Source organism: Gavia stellata, chromosome 8 (genome assembly GCF_030936135.1).
Source record: "Gavia stellata isolate bGavSte3 chromosome 8, bGavSte3.hap2, whole genome shotgun sequence".
Taxonomy (NCBI): Eukaryota; Metazoa; Chordata; class Aves; order Gaviiformes; family Gaviidae; genus Gavia; species Gavia stellata.
Window position 1 is genome coordinate 29,650,850 of NC_082601.1, and position 10,011 is coordinate 29,660,860.

The window sequence follows — 10,011 nt, forward strand, 5'->3', positions numbered from 1 at the left end:
TGCAGTCACTTTTGAATCGGTTGCTTCGTGGCTATAGATTGCAAGAAAGACACAGATTTTATCTCCACCATCTTCTTGCTTGTCTAGAACAAGCATTTGACGTGCGCAAAAGTTGTTTTATTGCTGGCCTGGCACAAAAATCCTGAACCAGTTTCAGGGGGCAAAAAGGTGATTATAGTCTTTAAAACAGAATTAATTCTCAAACCGTTCCCAAAATATGCCTGACAAACTAACCCAAGCCAGATGAGTTGGCTGTGCTCACGGCAAAAAAAACTCAGTGCAGAGGAAACAGCCTGGCTTTGCTTTTCCAGAAGAATATCTGCATCTGAAAGAAAATAATTTATTGGGAAATATGTACAGTAGAGTAAAATTGCAAAATAAGACATTCAATGAGGATTCTACATAAAACTGTGCCCTTTGCCTCCAGCAGGTAATGAATAAAAATGATATAAAGAAGCAATGAACATTCAATGTTTTATATTTAAAATATATTTTGTGAGGAAAACAATGTGCCATAGAAACAGGACTGAAAGGTTCTCCAAGATAATGCCAGAAGCTGCAAGATGTTAGCAGCATTGTCGTACAAGTTTCAAGGTGTAGGTTTTTAATTTTCTCTTATGAATCACAGAAGCAGTTGTGAAAGCTGTCATTAAAATTCATTACAAAAAAAGTAAACTTACATTAAAACCTACCCCATTCTTCTCCAAATTCTTGGTACTGGTTAGCAAGCAGTGTCTGCTTCTCTGCCAAAACCTTAGCTACACAATGTGATTTAATCTCTAGGCTCTGTTAAATTGGAGTTTTCATACATCACATCCTTCAATCCAGAGTACAAAAAAAAAAAAATTAAAAAATTGCAGCCTAGATTTTCAAACCAGCAAGCTACAATTTTAAGAGGCTTCATCTGCCATCATTTTTCTAGGAATGAAAAGAGAATAAAAAATAGAGCAAATATGAAAAAACTCATTTATAAGTAAATAAAAGTAAATAAACCAACCCTCTCTTCCTCCTTCCTTCCCTTTTCCCTTCCTCCTAGGTATATACATGCACATACATACATATATGGATATGTACTTAGGTATTGCTGCTTTTGATCTAAAAGCCAGTTTACTTTTCCAACTTATTTCTAGCCATTCCCTCTCTCCGAAGGAGAGTCAGTAGTTACAGCGATGTATGCATGTGAGAAAAGTGGTAAAAACAGTGACCTACGGGTTCATGAGCGGATGGATGTACAGAACAACCGGGACTGACCCGCACACAGCAAAGCGAGGAGGAATTTTTCGGACAGAGCAGCATTTCCACATGCTACACGTTGCTCCAGCGCCGGCATCTCTGTAAGTGACGATTCGCAGAGGTGGGCTGAGTTTGCAGGGAGGTGCCTGCCCCAGCTGCGGAAAGGATTTGCCAGGGTTGCTGCAGTGGGTGAGTGCTCCCGGACAGGCACTGGGGCCATGGCGCGGTAGCAGCGCGCTCACTGGCCTGGCCCGGATGGGAAGGGCAGGTGGCACATCTAGTGTCATTGAAACCAGAGCATAAGTTAGAGCAATCGTGAGGCTGCTCTAAGACTGTGTTAAGCAGCCTTGACAGCCTGCTGGTTATTTCAGCAAGCAGAGGAAATCAAAGGCACTCTTAGCATGTCCAGTTGCCAGATCTGCATTCAGATTTGGCCAAATCAATCACACCTAACACAGTTATGGGAGTGTTAGGTACAAGAAGGGTGTTTCTGTGTCTGTTCACAGAGGCACATGCACACATCCTCTTTACCACAGAGAATGTCTTTCCTTGCCTCCCTCCTTCCTTGTTCCTCTCTCCCCTCTGTTGGAAGTAAGCCCTCCAGGCCAGTCATTTTTCTTTGTATATAACAAGAGGACAGTGACACCTCAGTCCAATGTGCATTTAACGCAGTCGTGCTGCCAGTCTCCGGCTCCCGCCCGATGACTCCCTCCTAGCACTTGGTCCCACCCCATCCCCCATGTCCTTTCTCCTTCCCCAATTGTAGGGATTTTCATTGCTGTGAGAGGACAAAGGTAACTGAGCTGCTATTGAAAAGAAAGACTAACTTGTTTTTTCTTTGCTGGGCTGTTCTTAACATGGATCATTTCCCAACTCAGTCCCCCAAATTGCTTTGATGGCGCAACAGAGTGGATAGAGCAGTGATGGGAACAAGGCTGGGGGTGGGGATGGGTTGGAGAGTGGTTAGACTGCGGTTGCTACAAAACAGAAAAGGAAAAGAAAAGCAAGAATGTTAAATCACAGCCAAAGCACAATGTATTTAGGGGCTTGGATTTGAAAAGCCAAGCACCATCTTCTGCAACGGTTACATTCCTTTGCACGTTTACTTCTGGCCAAGTTTCCTGAGAGCAGAGGCAGCATTCACCAAGTTTGAATTCCTGAGGCTCTCGCCTGTGGATTTTCTTCTGTGTTTAGCATTAGGAAAAGAGGGGAAATTGTGAGGCTTCACTTAGGTTGTGGCTTTTCCCCTTCCTTCGATGACTTATGCGTGGAGGCACCAGGGAGCCCTGGGACCCCTCTCTCCCTTGCAGACCGGGGGTAACACAGACATCACCTCGGCGGCCTGGGGACATGGGGTGCTGGGGGAGACAGTGTAGTCGTGGGCCCAGCTGTGCAGGCCACCTACTTGGGCTTCCTCAGCTCAGGGTGGCTGCTGCCCAAAGGTTCCTGCACGAGGAGTACAGGGGACAGCGAGGTGGCGACCAGAGCAGCAGGTCCCAAAGCATGGCTGGGGTGGTCACTGTCACAGCAGGGGCTGGCTCAGGGATCCCAGCAAATTATTCAAGTCACCCTGCAACGTGGTTTGTATCAGTCACAGGTTTGGCCAGCAGCAGTGACATTTGGCCGGTGCTCCCTGGGCCCCGGAAGCGAGAGAGGAGCCCATCTGCCAGCTGAGCTTTGGGTCCTCCCTGGCCCTGCAGACTCTGGGAGAGCAATGGGAGCCCTTGGCCCACACGGGCAGTGTTGGGGCAGTGTTTCAAGGACTGCGGCTTTTGTTTTGGCTGTTTGGTTACATGTCTCCTCTTGGATGTTTATGCTGAACAAGAGGCATTTGTTCTCTCACCGACTTCAATGAGGTTGAATCCAGCTGGATTTGTGCTTTAGGTATAGAGAGCCAGCAATGCCCCATCCCGGGAAAGCCTGGGCACAGTGCTGCCCTGGGCACGCGTGCTTGTCCCCGTGCTCCCAGGAGCAGGGATGAAAACACACTTTACAAACAGCCTCGCCGGAGCAGGGTCTGGATACTGAGCCCACAGGGCAGCTCCCAGGGCCCTCTGCTTTGGGGAATGCTTTGATGCTTCCTGTACCCAGGATGTTCAGGTTTATCCTCTAGCTGCCAAGTAACCTGCTTGTCTGCTTTAATTTACTAAGCCTTTTTATTTTTAAGAAATCCTTTCTTTATTTAAAAAAACCACTTCCAATCAGTTCACTCTGCTCCCTTCACCTCTGTCTTGCCCTTCTCCCCACACCTCCTGTCACCAGAGCCTTGGCTCTCAAGCCAGTATGCCAATCGCTGTGGAAATGTAAAAAAGGCCCATCAAACACCGAGCAGAGACAGGCGTGTTGCGTGGGTCCCGGTCCAAGGCAGGCAGGCTCCAGATACAGTGATTCAGTTGCAGGCAACCAAACGTGCAGTCCCCTGCCACATCCGAGATGGTCTGTGCGAAGGGGCGGGTGTCGGGGCTGCCGGGGGCTGCGCAGCGCGTCGGGCCGGTGTTGGCTGATGATTAAGCAGGGCGAGGGCTCAGTTTACTTTTACCCCTGCTGCGAGCCTTCTCAAGCTAAGATGTTTTAAGTTGTCCTTATCCTCAGATTAATAAATGCTGCACTGTGGGAGTGTAAACACAGGAAAAGAACCGGATAGGAAAAAACCACCCAAAAAATTCAGACTGGTTCTGTGCAGTCATTTCTTTTCCTAACAGGATACGGGATCAGAGGGAAAAAAAAATGCGTTATATAACGTGTGTTGCAGGGCAGGGGAGTCAGTAGACAAATTAAGCACGCTGTTGGCTGAGCTGGAGAGCCCACGAAATGAGACAGTCCAGCAGCAGGTCCCTGCAGTGGGTGTCCCCCGAGCTGGGGCTGCAAGCAGGTGAGGAGAGGCACCTCAGGGCCCGGCCTTGGTTCAGCGCCCGCGGGGCTCACCGCCAGCGAAGGGGCGAGCAGCAGCAGAGGCGGCTGGTCAGGCGAGGGTCCCGGACAGAGCTGCCACCCCACGGGCACGGGGCCAGCCTCTCTCTCCGGCAGCTCCACCGCAGCAGGGGAGATGGCTACGAGTGAGCTCAGCTCCCAGCCGGCTTCCCTCGGCTTCAGGGGGAAAGCCGGGTGGGACAGGCTGGCACATCACGCCCCACGGCTACTGTGGCTGGACAAAGAGAGCCTCCAGGCTCCTCAGCCAGCTTCTGCGGAGGCAGGGGAAGCACCATGTTTGTGGCCATCCTCTCCCTCAGTCGTGTGTCCCAGTGAGACAGTGTCTTCTCCAAATGCAAACCTCCTCTTGGGATGTGGCCAGTTTTCTCCCCTGGCAAAGGTTGGTTGTGGAGAGAGAAGCCCTGGTGTGGGTGCACTTTCACTCCTGTCTGCTGGGGTCCCTCCCCTCAGGGTCCCCTCAGAGGTCCCCTCTCTGCAGGCAGGACAGAGGCAGGAGGGGCCCCCGGAGGGAGCAGCTGGCTGCCCCTGCACAGCCCCCCCAGGCCACACCAGAGGAGAGGTGGGATCCAGGCCGCAGGGCTGCCGACAAAGCCAGGAAGCTGTTGCTGGTCAGGCATTTCAGGGGAGGGCACGATTTCCACAACAATAAATGCATCTGATTATTTGATTAGAGGGAAGATGAGGTCCCCAGGAGGAGGGCCTCACACACAAAGGAGGAATAACTCATGCCCCCGCTGGCAATGACAGGGCAGGAAGATGAGGGCAATGTCCTATTGAGGCTTTGATCAGCCAGGGTCAAGCAGGCGGGCTGCTAACATAGCTGAAAACCAACTAGGAGAAGGAGGTTCCCACCACAGTGTCGTGCCTGGCCCCCTCCCAGCCCTCCACTCTTCTTTTCCGCAGCCCTTCACCCCCTGCCTAGGGAGCAAGACAGGGGCCTCCCTGGGCAGGTCCTGCCTCCCGGCCGCTCCTGGCTCTAGCAGGGCCACGTCCGCTCTGAGCCCCACCGTGCCAGGCGTCACAGCACATCCCTCTACTCCTGCCACTTATGCATCTGCATCTCCTGAGACAAGCCAGGCAAAGAGGGTCCTTGTGTCCCCTTGTCACCCCTCTTGCCATAGTGGGGAGACGCTGAGGTGCCAGCATCAGCAGGGAGGCAGGGGATGATGGCAGGGCAGAGAGGATCATTTTCCAATTCCACCTCTCCTGGGCACTTGCATAGTCTGGTCATAGTCAGGGGCACTTGGGGGTTTTCCTGTCCCCTGGAGGGTCGAGCTGTCCCCCTTCACCTCTGCGAGGAGGGGCCCTGGGGACTTGGCTGCATTTCAAGGGATGGTTCTCCTCAGTGGTGCCAGCAACTGGTGATCCTGCGATTAACTGATGGTCCTGGATGGAGGCTGGATAAAGTGTTTAGTGTAGCTGTTTTACAGCTGTTCTGTGCCTTCCTAAGACAGGCGGCCCCAAAGCCTTGACAACCCAATAGCTTGACCCATCCCTCCTGCAGAAGAGCCCCAGGGCACAAAGGCACCATGTGTGTATAAAAAGGGCTTGGAGATCTGAGCTGCATCTTTACTCTCCCTTGGACTGAACTACAGTACGTGTAAAAGTAACTTGTATTTGGCCCACAGAATTGTAGTACTTGGAATCGAGAGCAAGAAAGAGACGACTTGGCACTCCAAGATTGGAGCTCTCCAAGATCTTTACAAACACAACACAATTAACCCTTTCAAGAGAGAGAAACCCCTCTTGTCTCCTGCATGGAGAGGAGCACTGGCTGCACGCAGAAATCACTGGCACTCTGAAAAGCAGGGTAAGCAAAAAAAAAATGTAGCTGTTATTTCAAATACAGGTCTCTACGCAAAGTTGTATTGCATAGGTGCAGCATACAGATCAGTGTGTGGGCAAGCCCTGAGATTTTGATCCCAGGTTACATCTAAGAGGTTATCTAATACCAAAAAAAAAAAAGTATCTGCTTCTCCCTTCAATGCATATGTGCTCTGTGAGCATTTCTGTGTGGACGTGGAGTGGAATAGGCTGGGGAAGTGGAATTTTGTGCCATGCATGCTTCATAGCCTCTCTCACTCCCCAAGCTCTTTCCAAGCTGTCCGAGCATCCAAGGCCACAAGGAAAGCTTTGCCACACTCTGTTTGTCATCTCACACCCTCAGTAAATCATCCCAATATCATCTGGCTCAGAGCTCCTAGGAATCTGGACAACCTTGACCGAAAATGTGGGTAATGGACTGAGAAATCTAGCCGAAGAGTTTGGGGGAACATGAGACCATAAGATACGACTCTTCCCTGATCTGCCTCGAGACCTTAGGTCTCTGCCTAAGAGTGCAGCTAGAAAGCAGCCCTTTAAATGGACACTGCTTCAGAGATATTGACTTACCAGTGGCCTGGGTACAATTCCCCATGAAACTTCAACCTGGGATATACGTGTCACTAAGAGACAAACAATACCATCTGCAGCCTGCCCCTTCGAGATGTTGTCTCTGATTATAGAAAAGAAGGGGGTGGCGAGCGTCTGTTAAAATGTATTACTTCCCGACATCTTCTTTGAGGAGTCATATATTTTAGTGGGGCTAGTCAGTCAAAACTGTCTAATGGCACAACAGTCAGTGTCTTTAGCTTCTTCCTCGCAGTGGCTGTGACAGAGGGACAGGGATGCTAAAAATAACATTTCTGTCCCAAAATATCTTGACTTATTCAAGGGTGTATGTGTAGAGGGAGCACTAATATTTCACACGGCTGGTGCCCTGTAACCTACACATCCCTGGGGAAGCAGACCTCTCTGGAGACCTGCAGGGAGAGAAGAGGAGTGAAACCATGAGCTCAGGGAACAGGGGAAATTTTGTGGAGCAAAAAGAGATGTTTGTGTCACCTTCCCATAACTACAGGCTCTGAGGCGATAACCAAAAGAATCAATAGGTTCAGCTTAAGCTAATGAAAAAAACAGGGAAGAAAGATGCCCTCCCCAGCTTGCACCCACATTCTCATTTACCTTGGGCAAAAAGCAAAATAAAAAATGCCTAGATATGAATTCTCCATCAGAAGCAGTATTTTATACCTACTCGCAGAGGGTAAGTGACTTCATGTGGTATACAGCAGCGGGAATTCAGGCATGTAATAACAAGAAAGGATTTTTAGATTTGTCTCAGGAACCCTGCTAGCTCAGACACTATAAAAAAGAATCCCAGACCTTCATGTCCATCTATGTCTTCAAAAGAGTGAAATATGTCCCCAGTTTGAGCCTAGTTCTTTATTTTGAAAAATTGCTGCAAGAAACGTGGGCAAACAGCACCTCACATCTGAACTGCACATAACCATCTCTCAGCTCTTTACTAGTGTAATTAAAAGCCACAGAGCAACTGCTTAACCACCTGCTTAACTTCTTTGCTTAGTAAACTTTTCACTAGTCATTTGCATGGGATGCAGCAGCACCGGGCCCAAGCCTGGATCAGGGCTTCCAAGCAAAACCACAAGGCAAGGAATAAGGAAAAGTCTTCTAGTGCTGCCTCTGGGGGCGAAACAGCAACACAACGCAGCAGACCAGGACAGGGCATGAAAAATACAGTACGCGCTTAGAGCTGACAGCCATAATGTAATGTGACCCCAGTCACATTGGTATTTGATTAGCGAACGCGAAAGGATTGGGAAACAGCCCTGCTCTTAGGAGACAGAAATCTTTCATATCCCCTGTAGTCAAACCCTCAGCTTTGTTTTATCTGGGAGATGGTATCTGAACTCTTCTACCAGAACGCGTTAGTCCCTGTATGTCCCTGTGCGCAGGACTTTCCCCCGGGAGTGCCGGCTGAAGGAGAAGTGGCTTGCGGGGGTCCCAGAGGAGGTCTGTGGCAGACTCTGTGGTGGTTTGTGAGCCTCCCATGTGCCTGCTTTGTGCAGGGCTGTGGCCATCACACCACGGAAAGAGAGAGCTTGTGAATTTGTGTGCGACGCTTTTAAGTTCAGTTATTGGGAGCTGGCTGGGCGGTGAAGGGGAGACCAACTTTGTATGCTGCAGCGGGGTCACAGGCTCGAGCCACCCATGTCGAGCTCTGACTGTTTCTGTGGAATTTCACAGAGGAACGACCAACAAGTCTTCTTCTCTTCCACCTCCTCCTCCCAAGGCTGCAGATGGCTGGGTTCATCCTGCACACAAGCCCAGGCAGCTGCTGGCCTCTCCAGAGAGGAGCTGAGCAGAGCCAACCATCATGAAAAAAACTTTTTAGGGGGCAAAATTAGAGGCTCCAGCTTTCCTCTTCCCCCTCCTTCCCGCCCCTGCACTGCACTGTACAGCTGTGATATTTTATTTCAGTCAGTTCGGTTTTGCTCCTGAAATCTGCTTCCCTCCCCCTGTCCCAACATTTCATTTCCCTTGGAGTGAGGTAAATAAGCAAATAACGGTAGTGAAAACCTTGTGTGTGTACCGAAGCCTGGAGTGCCAGGAAGCAACTGGTGTGTCTGATTTTCCAGTGAAAGTCCAGATGCAATCTCGGCAGCGCGGCTACTGTCTGCCTTTCAAGCAGATGTCTTCATCTAAAGCTCCCGCTGCCACCCCACTCCCTTTGTGTATCGGTGCAGGGAGGACGAGAGCGGGAGACAATATAAATTAATATCCATTGGAATGACAGCAGCTGGTGCCTTGCATAGCTGGGAACACGTGTCTCAGAAGTAGAGTGATTAATCGTAAAACTGTAGAGCTGAATGTTTATGCTTGATCAATTACAGGAAAACAATAGATGGGTTTTTTTCCAAGTGGGAGGAGTGAGGGGTGGGAGGCTTCAGCCATGAGATGATTTTCTTCTTTTTTTTTCGTAAGGATAGCTGCAAAGAACATGGGGCCTAGTTACCGAAGGGACTGGCAAAGAGCAGCTTCTGGGAAACCCACTGGTTGCTGGCTCTCCGCAGCACTTTTGAAAAACAAGATCTGTGTGGGGTTTAGACTGCAAACTTCTTAACATTTAAGAGGGACGGACTCAGCTGCTCAAAGCAAGGAGCATGTGGGAATGAATTAGGCAGAGCTTTATAGTCCATGAGCATGCACGCATCACGTGTAGAGGCCTTCAGCTGTAAGAAGTCATTTTGGTTTGTTTCATTACCTAGAATCTCTCCTACTCCGCCAGTTAAGCAGAAGTGGTCCTGTCAGAGGAGCATCCCGTTAGTGGCTGCAAGTGTGTCACAAGAGTGGGCCTGCGGCTTCAGTTCCAATTCCTTAGCAGCTCTAATTGCAAACACAGCCTGTGTCCCTCCCCACATCCACCAAAAAAAGATAAATTGAGTTACATTTTGCAATAATTCTGATGGAAATGCTAATGGGATGAACAGCAATACGAAGCCAGTGAATGACCCAGCAATTTCAACTGTGCTGGCAACAGATGACCATCTAAACCACATTCAGGTAATTCTTCCTCTCATTAGCAGCACAATAACTCATACGCACAAATCCATAGGCATTTGCTATAATTTTTTAACATGGCTGGAAATAGAAACAAGCGCATGCAGTATGCGAGCATTACAGCATGTGTTGGCTGTAAATCTGTCTGGAAGTGGCCTGATCCTGTTCCTGGTTAAACCAGTGGGAATTTTGCCATTAACTTCAATGGAAACAGGATGGGATTTTTTGGACTTATTTTAAAGTGGGACTTTGTTTCTTTGGAACAAAGCTTTCAGATTCACAGCTACATCTCAGTACTTGGCTTGAACTCCCGTGAATTCACCTTTCATGTGTTTAACAGATGGGGCTTCTTTGCTGCTCACCTTCTGTTTGGCGTCAGCACTGGAACTGGTCTCTTCTGGGTGACGGCCACCCAGGACCTGGCAGGCACGGGACCCGTGGCTGTGCTGT